This window comes from Amphiura filiformis, chromosome 7 (assembly GCF_039555335.1).
Source record: "Amphiura filiformis chromosome 7, Afil_fr2py, whole genome shotgun sequence".
Lineage (NCBI taxonomy): Eukaryota > Metazoa > Echinodermata > Ophiuroidea > Amphilepidida > Amphiuridae > Amphiura > Amphiura filiformis.
The window spans coordinates 39,386,485-39,400,294 of NC_092634.1; the positions used below are offsets into that span (position 1 = coordinate 39,386,485).

A 13,810-nucleotide genomic window follows, 5' to 3' on the forward strand; every position below is an offset into this window, starting at 1 on the left:
TTGATTATGATGATAAAGGCATCATGCCAGAAAGAGCTAAATTGCTGGTAAGGCGAGGCTGGTTGAATTTGAAGCCCAGTTGTACTGCAAACTGATCTTGCCAAAACGTATTCACGCGGAGTATCATCTACTAGTATATGTATTGGACTTGAATGTCAACATGTCACAGTACACACGAGATATATATAAAATGGAAATATAGCAAGCTACTGAAGATAGCAGTTTATTCAAATGGAATGCTTTTTGAAAAGCTGAGGTGAGTATGATTAACATCACATTAAGCCTTATTATTTAATTGCTATCGGAAATTATTATACAGAAGCTTACAGTATCGCCTAGTTTTGGGTTCAGCATAGAAGCACAGCTGGTAAAATGATGCTACTTAATAATTCATTTGAGGGTTACTACTGGTATTACGTCGAATTTATTTACGTGAGGAGGAGGATGATGAGGATGAGAATGATGTGATGTGATGATGCGAAAGAGGACACGTTGGACTTGATGACAAGGATGTTATCGTGTCATCACTGGTTGCATTAAGGATAAAACAGCTGATCTGGGAAAATCTTATCATAGCCTATATGCTTATTTATCCGCAAACTATTCAAAATTAGCATTTATGTCCATTTGAGTGAAAAGGAACATATGTTGTCATGCTTGATTGAATTTAGGTATAGTTTCATTTTTATATTAATAATTATTCCTATTCGTATAATTATATTCAATTGTATTTCAATGTCACATCTGATGATTAGTCACTGGAATGAAATCACCAACGAAACAAAAAGCATTATGATAAACCGATATCAAATTTAAATTTTAACATACAAAACAATTATTGTACATTGTTAAAAAAAATCTTTATTATAAACTGCTTCGTTAAATGTTATGATATCATCAACGAAACAAAATGTGTTATGAAAAACCGGTATCAAATTCATTATTAACAATAAAACTTTTATTTTAGAAACTGCTTTTTATGTATGATTATTTTAAATATCATTTTTAAATATCGTTTTCTTGCGCTGATTTGAACATTTTTGTCAGATATTTAATACATAATAACCTATATAATTGTTTTGACTTTGAAAGACATTGTTGGTAAAATACACCATTTAAATCTGTTTTATTTAATAAAAAAAGAGACGACTTGATTTTTCATCATCATTTATTAAAACGTTTGGTTTGAAGGTCGGAGTATTTCTGATTTTATTTTAGTAACCGCGCCGTATCTGTCAGTGACATTAACAAAGCAAAACAAGAAAACAACAGATACGTTGAACATATTAACTCTCTCCACGCTGGTGTTGACTGCAGACGACAAGTTTTAAAAAAAAATCAAAATTAAAAAAATTTCAGAATTGTAAATTTTCATGACCATATTTGGAATCAACATGAAAAATGCATTAAAATGAGTACAAACAAGCCTAGTATTGGTTCAGTGGTTCTTAAGATTGCTCTTGATATTTTGACTAAATATCTCAAAACTTGGACTTTTTATGTTGAGGCTTAGGACTAGCACGCATAGCATTAAAGCAATGCAACGCTTTGAATGCATTAATTAAGCAATCGTTACGGTCAGTAATGGAGTCGATGGTGTCTAGCTTGTATTCAAATTAAGTGTTCAGCCATGCATATTTATTCCATTTGAGTACATTTGCAGTATAGCCGTTCCAGATTGACTTGTCTTGGACAATTATATAATTGATAATTATCACATTTTAATTACGTATCACTAATTATAGGCTATAGGTTTTCAAATATAGCAATCTTAGTTATCAAACACCTACATAACACACTGCAAAAACAAAATAGATTGACACTATTTGAGTAACACTTTTTAAACATGTTTATAACATGTTAAACCGTTAATTTATTAACATATGTTAACAATTGTGTGTTAAAATATAAACACAAATGGTAATATTTGAACACATTAACGCTTTAACGTGTTTAAAAAGTGTTACTCATAGTGTTAATCTATTAACACTTGTTTTGCTGTTGTTAGCGTGTTAAAGGGTTTAAAATGAACCTCCTCATTTAATCATTAGCAGTGATTAGTGCAAAAGTGTGATAGTGTTAATATTTTAACACACAATTGTTAATATTTTATCACAAATATTAATATTTTAACACATTAATAGTTTAACGTGGTTAAAATGTGAGAGGTGAATTATGAATAAAAAGGTGTTACTCAAATTGTGTCAATCTATTAACACTTGTTTTTGCAGAGCACCCCCACACACACACCCACCACACACATTAAATTTAAAGATTGTAATAATACTATATCCAAATATCACATTCCTTATTCGTTTTTATATCCCACTTTAGAAAAGGTTTTGAAGCAATTTGATTAAAAAATCTTCACATTCGTGCTAAAGCAATTTTGTCGCCCACCATTCTTGCATTTCCTTCGAGAGTTAATAATCAAAAATCGCAATGTACGCTTTTCAGCAATCGGTTTCAAAACATAATTGAACTACGTTTGGAAAAATTGGTTTAAATCTGAAAATATGAAAAGTCAATCTATGTTGTATTTCCTTTGGGAGTTACCTTAATATCTTAGACAAATTACAATTTACCTTAAATGACATAGTAATAGTTCTTGGATCTGATATTGTGCTATCACTGCAGGTAATCAATTGAAATTGCTGCTTTACAACACTGGTAAACATCTTTATAGGGTTTTTTTTGGGGGGGGGGGTTTAGAGCTTCTAAGTGATGTTTCACTATAGCATGAGGAATCGATTTCCATGTGTGATTTCAAAACCATATAATAAACCATTACAATATCTTGTTTTTGAATTTGGTATGATGTATTATAATTAAGTAAGTTAACGACAGCTTTAGATTCATTTCAGAGCGTTTAGCATGTGTTCATGTTCATAATGTTGTTATGATCCTTTAGATATTTTAATATCTAAAAATTAAAATTAATTATCTGAAAATTATAATTTTTAAACTAAACAAATAGCATAAATGTGTTAAATTTGGTTTTTTATTGAAGCCCATAAAATTGTCAAAAATTATGGTATAACTTGAACCGAACTTGAAGCAAATATGCATTAAAAAATGTTCACATTCATATTCGTACAGTTATACCACTAGGCTTTTTTTTAATCTTTGCTATTGACTTTTCTTTATCTTATTGTTTAACATAAATATACATAAAGCCGTTCATCATTTGTTCTTATGTGTATATATATTATATAGTTCATTACTATTGTAATTAGCTCATCAGCTGCCTTTAGTTTAGGTACACAGCTGCCACAACTCATTCTACCAACAAGCTGGTCCATATCACAGTTAACAGTCTAGTTTAGACAAAAATCATTTTTGGAAAGTTCGGTTAGCATGTCTAATTGAACACAATTATGGCTAGCTGACTAAGTACACTATTGAAACAACCCCACGTGGTTGTTCTGATGAAAATCAAGACGTGTCATGTTGTCTAAATTACATTAGTCACAATTAGTTAGTATTGAGGCTTATTGATAAGCTAAGGGCGCGGTTAAAGGGAAGGCTAAGGGTTGGTGTTGCCCTTTGTAAGCTTTTGTACACGACATGAGGTCAGGGGTAGGAGCTTTTGTAAAAGTGCAATGAGTAACAATGATTAATTGAAATTGAAATATAACACTATTTAAAGTAATAAGTTCCATCTGAGCTCCAGGATCTGTGATCTAGGTCTGGTTTTCAATTGCATTTGGCTTTATCTGAACATCCAACGTTGGTTCTGTAAGTCAACACGAAGCCGTCTCATTCCCGGGAAGCAATCACACAAATTCACACTAACCAGTGCTAGCCTCACTTTTAGCAGAAGTAATAGTTCATATTCCTCTTTACTTATACTTTTACATTCATAAATAGTTTTTTTACGTTAGCACATTAATTTTAGTTTCGATATGACACACAATCCAAATATGAAAACACTAATGTGGTACACATGCATGTGATGAGCCTCAGATGAGGAAAGGAGGATATCCCATTTGTTTCCTCTTTGGGGGTATTCTGACATCTATAAAATTGAACTTGGGTTTTCTGATGTAGATGTATCTTAATACTTTGCGTTGAGTAGGCATAATTTGTTTGAATTAAGCTTTGGTCTGAACTTAGCATGGAGAGAGAAACGTCACAAGTGTTCATTTTGGATTTGATGAACAATCATAAGCGGGACGGGAAGGGGAATAGAACTGCCCCACAGAAAATTTTCAGGGATGAAATGGGGACGACGGCAGAGAGTAAAGTGTCCTTAAAATGACTACAAATGGGATAAAAATGACAAATGGGGACGAAAATTTGGCTTTGCCCCCTCGCACTAAAATCCTGCAGGATACGGGACAATTATAACACCCATGACACCCATGGATGCAGAGCTCTGTCAATATTGTATCCACAGACGTTTTGATATACATGATATAAGACTATTCAAATAATATTTGTTAACGTTATTTGTATAGTCCATTCAAATATATTTATGCTTCTTGAGCATCCTGAGACAACATGGCAATCAATACCAATTTGCGTTATTTTCGACGCCATTTGCAAAGTCACGATATTTCAATTTTTCAAGCAAAAGATATCAGAGTCAATCTCATACAATTAACCGAGTCCGCCTCACAGAAGCCAAAGTCGCATGTTCGGAATCACAATAAGCATTTACCCTTAAACATTGTCAAACAAAATTGACAAATTAAATCATTAACAGGCCGTCAATTTTACATAATGTTGAATAACATTGAGCATGTAAGCATGATGAACACATTTTGTACTTTTTGCGTACCTAATGTAAATCGTGCGTGGGTGTATTTCTCAATCATGTCAAGTATCATTGTAGTTTGCCACTTCGAACTAGCCGATTTTAATTTAATAAAGTTAATATAAAATGGGCCCTGGATGTCGCAAAATTGCTATTTTCTGCAGTGATTAACGTTTTCATTGTAACTACAAAGAAATTTCAATTTTGTAAACATTTATAAATGTAATTAATGTGTATGGAAAATGTTATGGAGCGGTTGCTATACAAATGCCTTTTGGTACTTGCTATAGATTGATTGTTGGAAACATTAAAATTACCCACAAATGAAATAACCTATAGCTTCATTTTAAAATGTATGAGAGATACGTAAATAAAGACCATTTTGAAATGAATTCTCGTAATGTGCAATTTCAAATGTAATTAAACTTTGAATTAATTGCAAAAATTGAGTATTTTTGTTTCTGAATTCCTATACAGAATGTATAATACCCTCACCTTACTATTTGCGACGGCGAACCTGGTGAAAAATTATATTTATTATATAATTCCCAAGTTTTACCCTGACTTTTTCCACACAAAAAACAAGCCAAAAAATATCATCACATTAAAAAACATGAAATATTTAAAATCTATACGACATACATGACTTACAAATACGAATATGCAATAGTTGCCATGGTTATTTTAAAGGCCTAGAAACAAATGACCCCATTAGCCCCATATGCATAAAAATTTATACTGATAAACTAGATCAAATAATTGCAGAGAAGTATGTCTATTCAGATAATTAGCATAATTATTAAGCTATCATTGAAAAATATACTTAAGGTGTTTTGCCATTACCATACATTGATGCTTCTTAAAAATGTTAAGACAATTAAGACGCAATTTAAATGTATTTCTAGCCTGAGTGTACACGATATCATTGTTTTCTGCTTGCTTTTGATATAATTATAACGCAATGGAAGATAAATAGTGAATAATGGAATTATTAATATTATTTCACTTTTTTAATTTCTGCCAGAATTGTTCACCAATTTGACTTAATACGTTGTATTAAAATCACGATGTAAAAATGATGGAATAGAATGCACTTTAAATTTATCAGAATGATGATATTAATTTCTAAAATTACACTACAATAAATAAATAAAATAAATTGATTATTTTAAAACTTGTTCTAAGTACAATGTAGCAAGCATCTATTTCACTTGTCATGAGCAAAATGCTCTGATAATAATGTACAATATCTAAGAATTGGCTAGATAATTTTTAAATAACCATTATCTTATTGTATTTTCATTGGTTGCTTCATTAACATGTTAACAGTATTCTTGGGGCAATTTTGAAGACAAATTTGCACGTTGAACCGTGTGGGTTAACTCCCGGTTAAGCATTATAACTTTCTCTAATGGCTGTAATTAAGAAACCGAGATCTCTTATTTGCAAGTCTGTAAACCATTAACTGTCATCATAGGTCACATGCTGATGACCAGCAACTCCAACATATCCATAGCAATATAGCAACTGTAAAAGGCTATTTGTAGAAATCAGTGACCTCCTTTCACTCAAGGTAAATATCTATACGTCTTCAGTAGATAACAGAATATAAATTTAGATTGATGCATGCTGACTTGGCAACCTTTCTTGCATTTTTATTAAATTGACGGTAAAATTTAATTCAATTTTTAAGAACGTTTACAATCCAATTTTCTTTATCTTCTTGAATGTTTCATTATGTATTTATTAAGCATATCGGTGCAGTGGTTCTTCAACGAGCTATATTCAAATTGAGATATAACTATAGTTGGGCTCTGATCAAATCACATTGCATTGCAAGCGTTACTGTAGGGTCATGTATGGACCTGCTTTTACAACGCACTGACCATTGCTGACCATTCCCAGTGACCATTACAAATCAGGATGGATTACAGTGAACGAGATACTTTAAAAATAAGTAAGGATAGGCCTATATGTTTGGGGATACTACTTCAACTAACGTTGTTATGATGCACTTTGGTATTAGGAATGGATGCAAGGAAAAACAAATACCTTGATGAAATTGCATATGTTTATGTGATTATGTCGATTCTCCATTAAACAAAGTGATGTTCTCGTTGACTAAAACAAATAAATTGAAATTACAATGTGCATTACTGATCAATTAACATAATGTACTTCAGCTATTAACATGATTAAGGAAAGAATAGAGAAATGGCCTTTCAAATATGTTTGTTTCACAAAATTATTTACAATACACAGATGAAACATCACAAGGAAGCGGCATTAACCTGTAATTTGACACATTATAGAATATATATTATAGTTTAAGAAATGTTGCAAAACTAAATAGATTTGATTGCATTAAATGCTTTCAAATGCAAATGATTTGAAGGATTTAAAAATATATAATGTCTTTGAAAATCACATATTTTGTTATCGTCGATTCAAATTAAACAAAGTTGTAACCTCATTCAAGAAGAGAATGGATTTGAATTTCAATATAAAGCATCACGTGACAATCTGGCGGTGAATGTTTCATCCTTAACTATTAATGCATTTCAGCTATTATACGAAAAGAATAGAGGAATGACCTTAAAAACATTTCAAGTTGATATCATATTGCACAAAATTTTTTACAATGCACAGTCTATACATGGTCTATACATCACGGGATACATTGGTAATTATGTGATGCACTTTTGCGGTAGGGAAATAGAGGAAGATGAAACATAAATCATGACACATTAGAATAATATGAATTAAGAAATGTTAAAGGCTAAATAGATTTGGTTAAATGATGAATACTTTGCAATGTAAACTACATTTCTTTCAGGATTGCGTATTCAAAGCTTTTACTAGGTATATCACCTCAAAAATAAGGGCAGCAGAAACACGTTATTTAATGTTTCTACATGAATGACCTTTATTAAAGTATCAAAAATCAAAAAACCGAATTGAAATCGGCCAATGCATTGTGACGTAGCGTCAATTTTAAGATACTCATAAATGGAATGCAAATCTGCCACAAATTGCTATAATGACAAAAATGGCACATTTCGAGATTTTGAAGGTTTATTTGGACACTTGCTTGAAAAAGCAACGTTAATTTAAGTATCACATGTTAATTGCCTATCTTTTTTGACTTCGTCAAAGAAAACAAAATTAAAAACATCTATCATTGAATAATTATAATAAATTAACCAAATATACTATTTTAGCAATTCCGGCCAATCTGCAGACAAATACAAGTTGAAAAAATGACTAAGTTCAGCTAATTAATATGCAAAATTGATGCCAAAAGAAAACCGTACATGATATCAGGGTGCGGTTTTTTTCACAAACATATGTATACAAAGTTCTTTCAATTGATAACAAACAAATACACAAAAAGTAATCAATTATGCAAATTAGCTTATTACAGCTAATTATGTATTCATGATATTATTATGTAAATTAGGCATGAGTAATTTTTTTCTTCAATATTTAATGAAAGTCTTTTCATTCATCATGAATTTGTCAAGTATGAACCTGTTATGATGTTGAGTAAAGAATCTGCAGTTAATTACGTTAATATAATACAAAAAATACAAACTTTGACATTTTGACGGTGCCTGGAATAGAATTTTCATTTTTTCTGTAAATATGGTATACATGTGTCACCATTGCTCAAAGCCAAATCCGGAAAGTAAAAATGAAAATTCATTTGCAATGAGACTTTAAATTAACATTTTGTTTTCTGGATTAACATTGGAAGAGAAACGGTAAAAGGAACAGCCCTCTATTATACCGCGTATACAAAAATGGTGTGGCCTTGGACACATACAATGGCTTAGAGCTATTGTGGTTTGAAATATTACTCCCTTTAAACTCACTTAAAAAATGTTTTGTTTCAAATCGTTTTCCTCAAGTGTGCCATTCGTTGTACACGGAAATAATTTACATGCTTAGAAAGATTAGTATTTCAGCTAAATGGTGGTAGATCTTGATTTTTCAAAAGGTCTATATTTATTGATTTATGAGGGATCTTCAACAATCCATAAAAACAGGTAGTAGCTCTTAAACGAAGCAATATTTATTTTTAAAAAACCCGATGGTAGTCACAGAAAGTTTTCACACACCATATATCAAAAATTCAAACAATTGTAATAAATAGCACATATGAGGAAATTAATTTTTCGGCATGGATGTTTGCCAAAATTGAACAACTTTCATGCGCGCGCTTTTCAATTTACTGTTATGCTTGCATGCACAGTGTGGCAGAAGTATTGTGCAGCCACTGTGACATGCCTACTTTTACGTTGTTTTCCCGCTATAACATTATAAAAGACTTTAGAAATACTCCCTTTAAATTTGTAAATTAATGTTATTGGTTGCATATTTCTAAGCATATGCGTTACATTAATATGGTTTCATCTACCTAACATATCTGTATATTATTTATCTTGTTTTGGTTTTGATATGAATATGATAAATGTGTCCATCCATATCAAAACGATGCACTTGTCGGCTGCTACATGTGTCTCATTTCACATAATAGCTAGAAATAAATACCAGACTCATCTCAAGTGGAGGTCACTTCAAATCATCCCCAAGTCACATGGTTATGGAATGTTACTCTTGTATCGCTTGATTCGATTTATTTGAACACCTGAGCTGGGTATAGCGCTAAATTCGATTTTCAAATGAAATATTAAAGGTGAAATTTCATGAATTTGAAGTAAAATCATATACATATTAATTAAGAAACAGAGAGATCTTATTTGCACGCCTGTAAACCATTATAAAGTTCTGTCGTCATGACCATAGGTCACATGCTGATGATCAATCTCTACCAGCAAGTACCACTAAACAGACAAGTCCGAAAGGCTATTGGTAGAAATCAGTGATTTCGTTTTGTGGTTTCACCCAAAGTGATCTACACATACGTCTTCAGTAGATGACAGACTCTCTGTGTGACAGACTAGATTGCAGCTATATAAAATACCTGACTTAGTAACTTTCCTTGTAACCACTTATTCAATTGAGAGTACAATTTAATTAAAATTTCTCGAGTGCTTAAAAACCAATTTTAGTTATCTTATTGAGTTATTTTTAAAATATATTTATTAAATAAGTAGAAACAGGTTTGATATTGATGCAGGGGTTCAACGAGCCATTGAAATTGATACGGACTCTGGTCATCTCGTAATCTTTAATAAAGTATAGCGCAAAGTGTATTACATTTTGCATTGCAAGCGTTTCTTTTGGGTCAAAGTCGTGTATGGACCTGCTTTTGATTACAACGTACTGACCATTTCCAGTGACCATCAGGATGGATTACAGTGAATGAGATACTTTAAAAATAAGAAAGGATATACGTTTGGAGATTACTACTTCAACCAACAACGTTGTTATGATGCCCTTTGGTATTAGGAGAATGGAAGGAAATTAAAAAAATTACACATTTTGTTATTGTCGATTTATTATTAAGGGGGTACTACCCCCCTGCCCAATTTTGTGCCTATTTTTGCATTTTTCTCACAAATTATAGCGCATTGGTGACAAGTAGGCCTAAGATATGTATATTATAGGGGCAAGGACTACAACTACTGCACTGGAAATTTTATTTCAGCACAGACAACAGTTGTGGCGTTACAGTCAAAAATGAGGGAAAACCAATATTTGATCAATAAATCAATAACTACTTGCCTTGAGTTGCTGAATTTTCAGTGCAGTAGTTGTAGTCCTTGCCCCTATAATATTGTTTGTACTGTTCACCCTTGACTGCTCATATCCATAAGTACCAGACTTGAGTCCTGTTTATCAGGGACAGTCTGTGTAGCTCAGTGGTTAGAGCGCTCGCCCGACAAGCGAGAGGTCTGGGGTTCAAGTCCCCGCACAGGCAGGTATGTCCGGAGTTTTTCTCTGGTATATCTGCCTATGCATGTTATGTTTCCATTTGTAAATTCATGTTTAAATGTGCTAGTGTGCGATGCGTAATTCTTCTTTCCCTGTATATTGATATATTAAGAATAACGATTAAGCATCATTAATTTGATCTCGTGCGCTAGTTGTAATGTTTGAATGTTTCCATGTTCCAGTGTATGATGCGTAAGCCTCTTCCTCTGTACTGTTTGTATGATTATATTAGGCTGGCGAGTAAGCATCATTAATTGATCTCGTACATTGGTGTGTAATGTGTTGTTTGTACTGTTCACCCTTAAGGGCTGGGTATGAACGTTTGGACAGTATTTATTTTGGGACATTAGAGCACATCAGACATATCGAATTGCATTCTGAATACGAAGAATGTCATTCTGATATCAAATAATTTTGATTTTTGAAATTCGCAATTTAATACACATTTTATGGCAAATCATTAAAAATTGATATTTTTGATATTTAACAGTACTTGAAGTAAACTTTATAAATCTGATGATTTATACTTAAAGTGTATGTAGGTGGGATGAAAAGCCGACGATCAATTGAAAATTTTGACCTTTCGTATTGAAGATATGGATTTTTTTCCCAAAACACCAAAAAAAATTAGGTCTTTTTGGGAAAAATCCATATCTTCAATATGAAAGGTCACAATTTTCAATTGACCATCGGCTTTTCCTCCCTGCTACATACACTTTAAGAATATATCATTAGATTTATATAATTTACTTCGAGGACTGTTATATATCAAAAATTTGAAAAATATCAAATTTTTATAATTTGTCATAAAATTTGTATTTTATTGTGATTTTCAAAAAATGAAAATTATTTGATATCAGAAAGACATGCTTCGTATTCAGAATGCAATTCGATAGGTCTGAGGTGTTCTCATGTCCCACAAAAAATACTGTCGAAACGCAATAAACGCTCATTTTAGATCCCTTAATTGACTGCTCATATCCATAAGTACCAGACTTGAGTCCTGTTTATCAGGGACAGTCTGTGCAGCTCAGTGGTTAGAGCGCTCGCCCGACAAGCGAGAGGTCTGGGGCTCAAGTCCCCGCACAGGCAGGTATGTCCGGAGTTTTTTCTCTGGTATATCTGCCTATGCATGTTATGTTTCCATAAATTCATGTTTAAATGTGCTAGTGTGCGATGCGTAATTCTTCTTTCCCCTGTATATTGATATATTAAGAATAACGATTAAGCATCATCAATTTGATCTCGTGCGCTAGTTGTAATGTTTGAATGTTTCCATGTTCCAGTGTATGATGCGTAAGCCTCTTCCTCTGTTCCTATAATATACATATCTTACTTGTCACCTTTGCCCTATATTTATATTTGAGAAAAATGCAAAAATAGGGACAAAATTGACCAGTACCCCCTTAAACTACGTTATAATCTCATTCAAGAAGAGAATTTGAATTTCAGTTGTATTACTTTTTGAACAAGTTGACATGAAGATATTAATGTACTTATACGAAAAGAATAGAGGAATAACCTTTAAAATGTCTTAAGGGGGTACTACACCCCTCGATAAATTTGTGTCAATTTTTGCATTTTTCTCACAAACTAATAACACAGTGGTAACAAAAGTTATGTATATTATAGGGGCAAGGAATCCAATTACTACACTGGAATTTTAGCGACCCAAGACAAGTGGTTCGTTATTTATAATAAGAAATAAGGTACAGCTAGGATGTACCTCTTTCCCTATCATATATACTGAACCGCTTGTCTAGAGTCACTGAAATTTCAGTGTAGTAATTGAATTCCTTGCCCCAATAATATACATAACTTTTGTTACCAGTGTGTTATTATTTTTGAGAAAAATGCAAAAATAGTCACAAATTTACCACAGGGTGTAGTACCCCCTTAAGTTGATGTCATATTCCACAAAATTATTTACAATGCACAGTCTATACATCACCAATTATGTGATGCACTTTTGTGATAGGGAATTTGGGGAAGATGAAACATAACCCTTCATATTATTCATGACACAATAGCAAAATGTAAATTAAGAAATGTTACAAGTTTTGATTAAATTAAATGCTTTGAAATGTGACCGACATTCTTTCTAATTCAGGATTGCTTTACATTGTTTTTCATTATGAAAGAGTAGAAAAATTACCTTTAAAATATGTTCCCATTTCAAGTTTCTAAATTCATGTGATTGGTTACATATTCTGATAAACATTACATTAATAGGGTTTCATAACATACCCGAATATTATTTTTCTTGTTTTGGTTTTGATATGAACATGATAAATGAGGTGACGATACTCGTGTACCGCTTGATTCGATTTATTTGAACACCTGAGCTGGGTATAGCGCTAAATTCAATTTTCAAATGGACTATCGACCCCTGCTGCATTACTCCATCATGTAATTGGTTAAGAAATAAGGATATATGTACGTGAAACCTACATAAAATGCATCCAAGAGTACAAACATGCATAGTAGGCCTATAATTGGTGATAGTTTTCGATATATATATTATCAAATTTAAAAGCATCGCAACAAAAATATCATCTAAATAATTGGTAAAACCTGAGTACACCTGAGTATTAGCTGCTTGGCAGTGATTGCATATAGCAGTTTAAAATATGCATTCATGGTGACCCTCTATAGCAGCTCAAGTGACGATAACACGGGTCTGGGAAAAACGGACAATCTCGAAGTGGTCATTTTGCATTAAATTCGCATTAATTCGTATACTCTTCCTTCCCATACTTAATGCAAAATAATTCATGGTTTCAAACATGTAAGAGTGTTGTGTACTCTTCTTCGGTTACTCGATCCCAGTAGCCAAGGTCGGCTCGTGTAGAATAACATGATGATGTGGCTCTGTGGTTCAATGCTTGGTTAAAATGCTATCTTCTTAAAGTTTCTAGCCTATATTTAGATAGTATCATTCAAAAGCTTTCTCGTAGATGATATATTTTACCAAATAACAAAATATTGTAAGGGACTTTTGTAATACTATCACAAAATGCAATATTTTACCCATTTTGCCTCTAAATATAGAAGATAAATTTATCTTGTTTTGGTTTTGATATAATAACATGATAAACGAGGTGATACACTTGTATTGCTTGATTCGATTTATTTGAACACCTGAGCTCG

General features: G+C 32.3%; 1 protein-coding gene across 3 annotated transcripts in view; it reads left to right on the forward strand.

The window, feature by feature from the left end:
- Positions 1-13,810, forward strand: part of LOC140157154 (E3 ubiquitin-protein ligase TRIM36-like) — a 62,849-nt gene that overhangs the window by 4,918 nt on the left and 44,121 nt on the right. The window contains exon 1 of one of the 3 annotated variants that reach the window (XM_072180242.1): positions 38-256. The exons of the other annotated variants lie outside the window; for them this stretch is intronic. The gene's annotated coding sequence lies outside the window, so the exon portion shown is untranslated. Of the gene's footprint in view, positions 1-37; positions 257-13,810 lie in introns of those variants that run through there. 3 annotated transcript variants of the gene reach the window in all.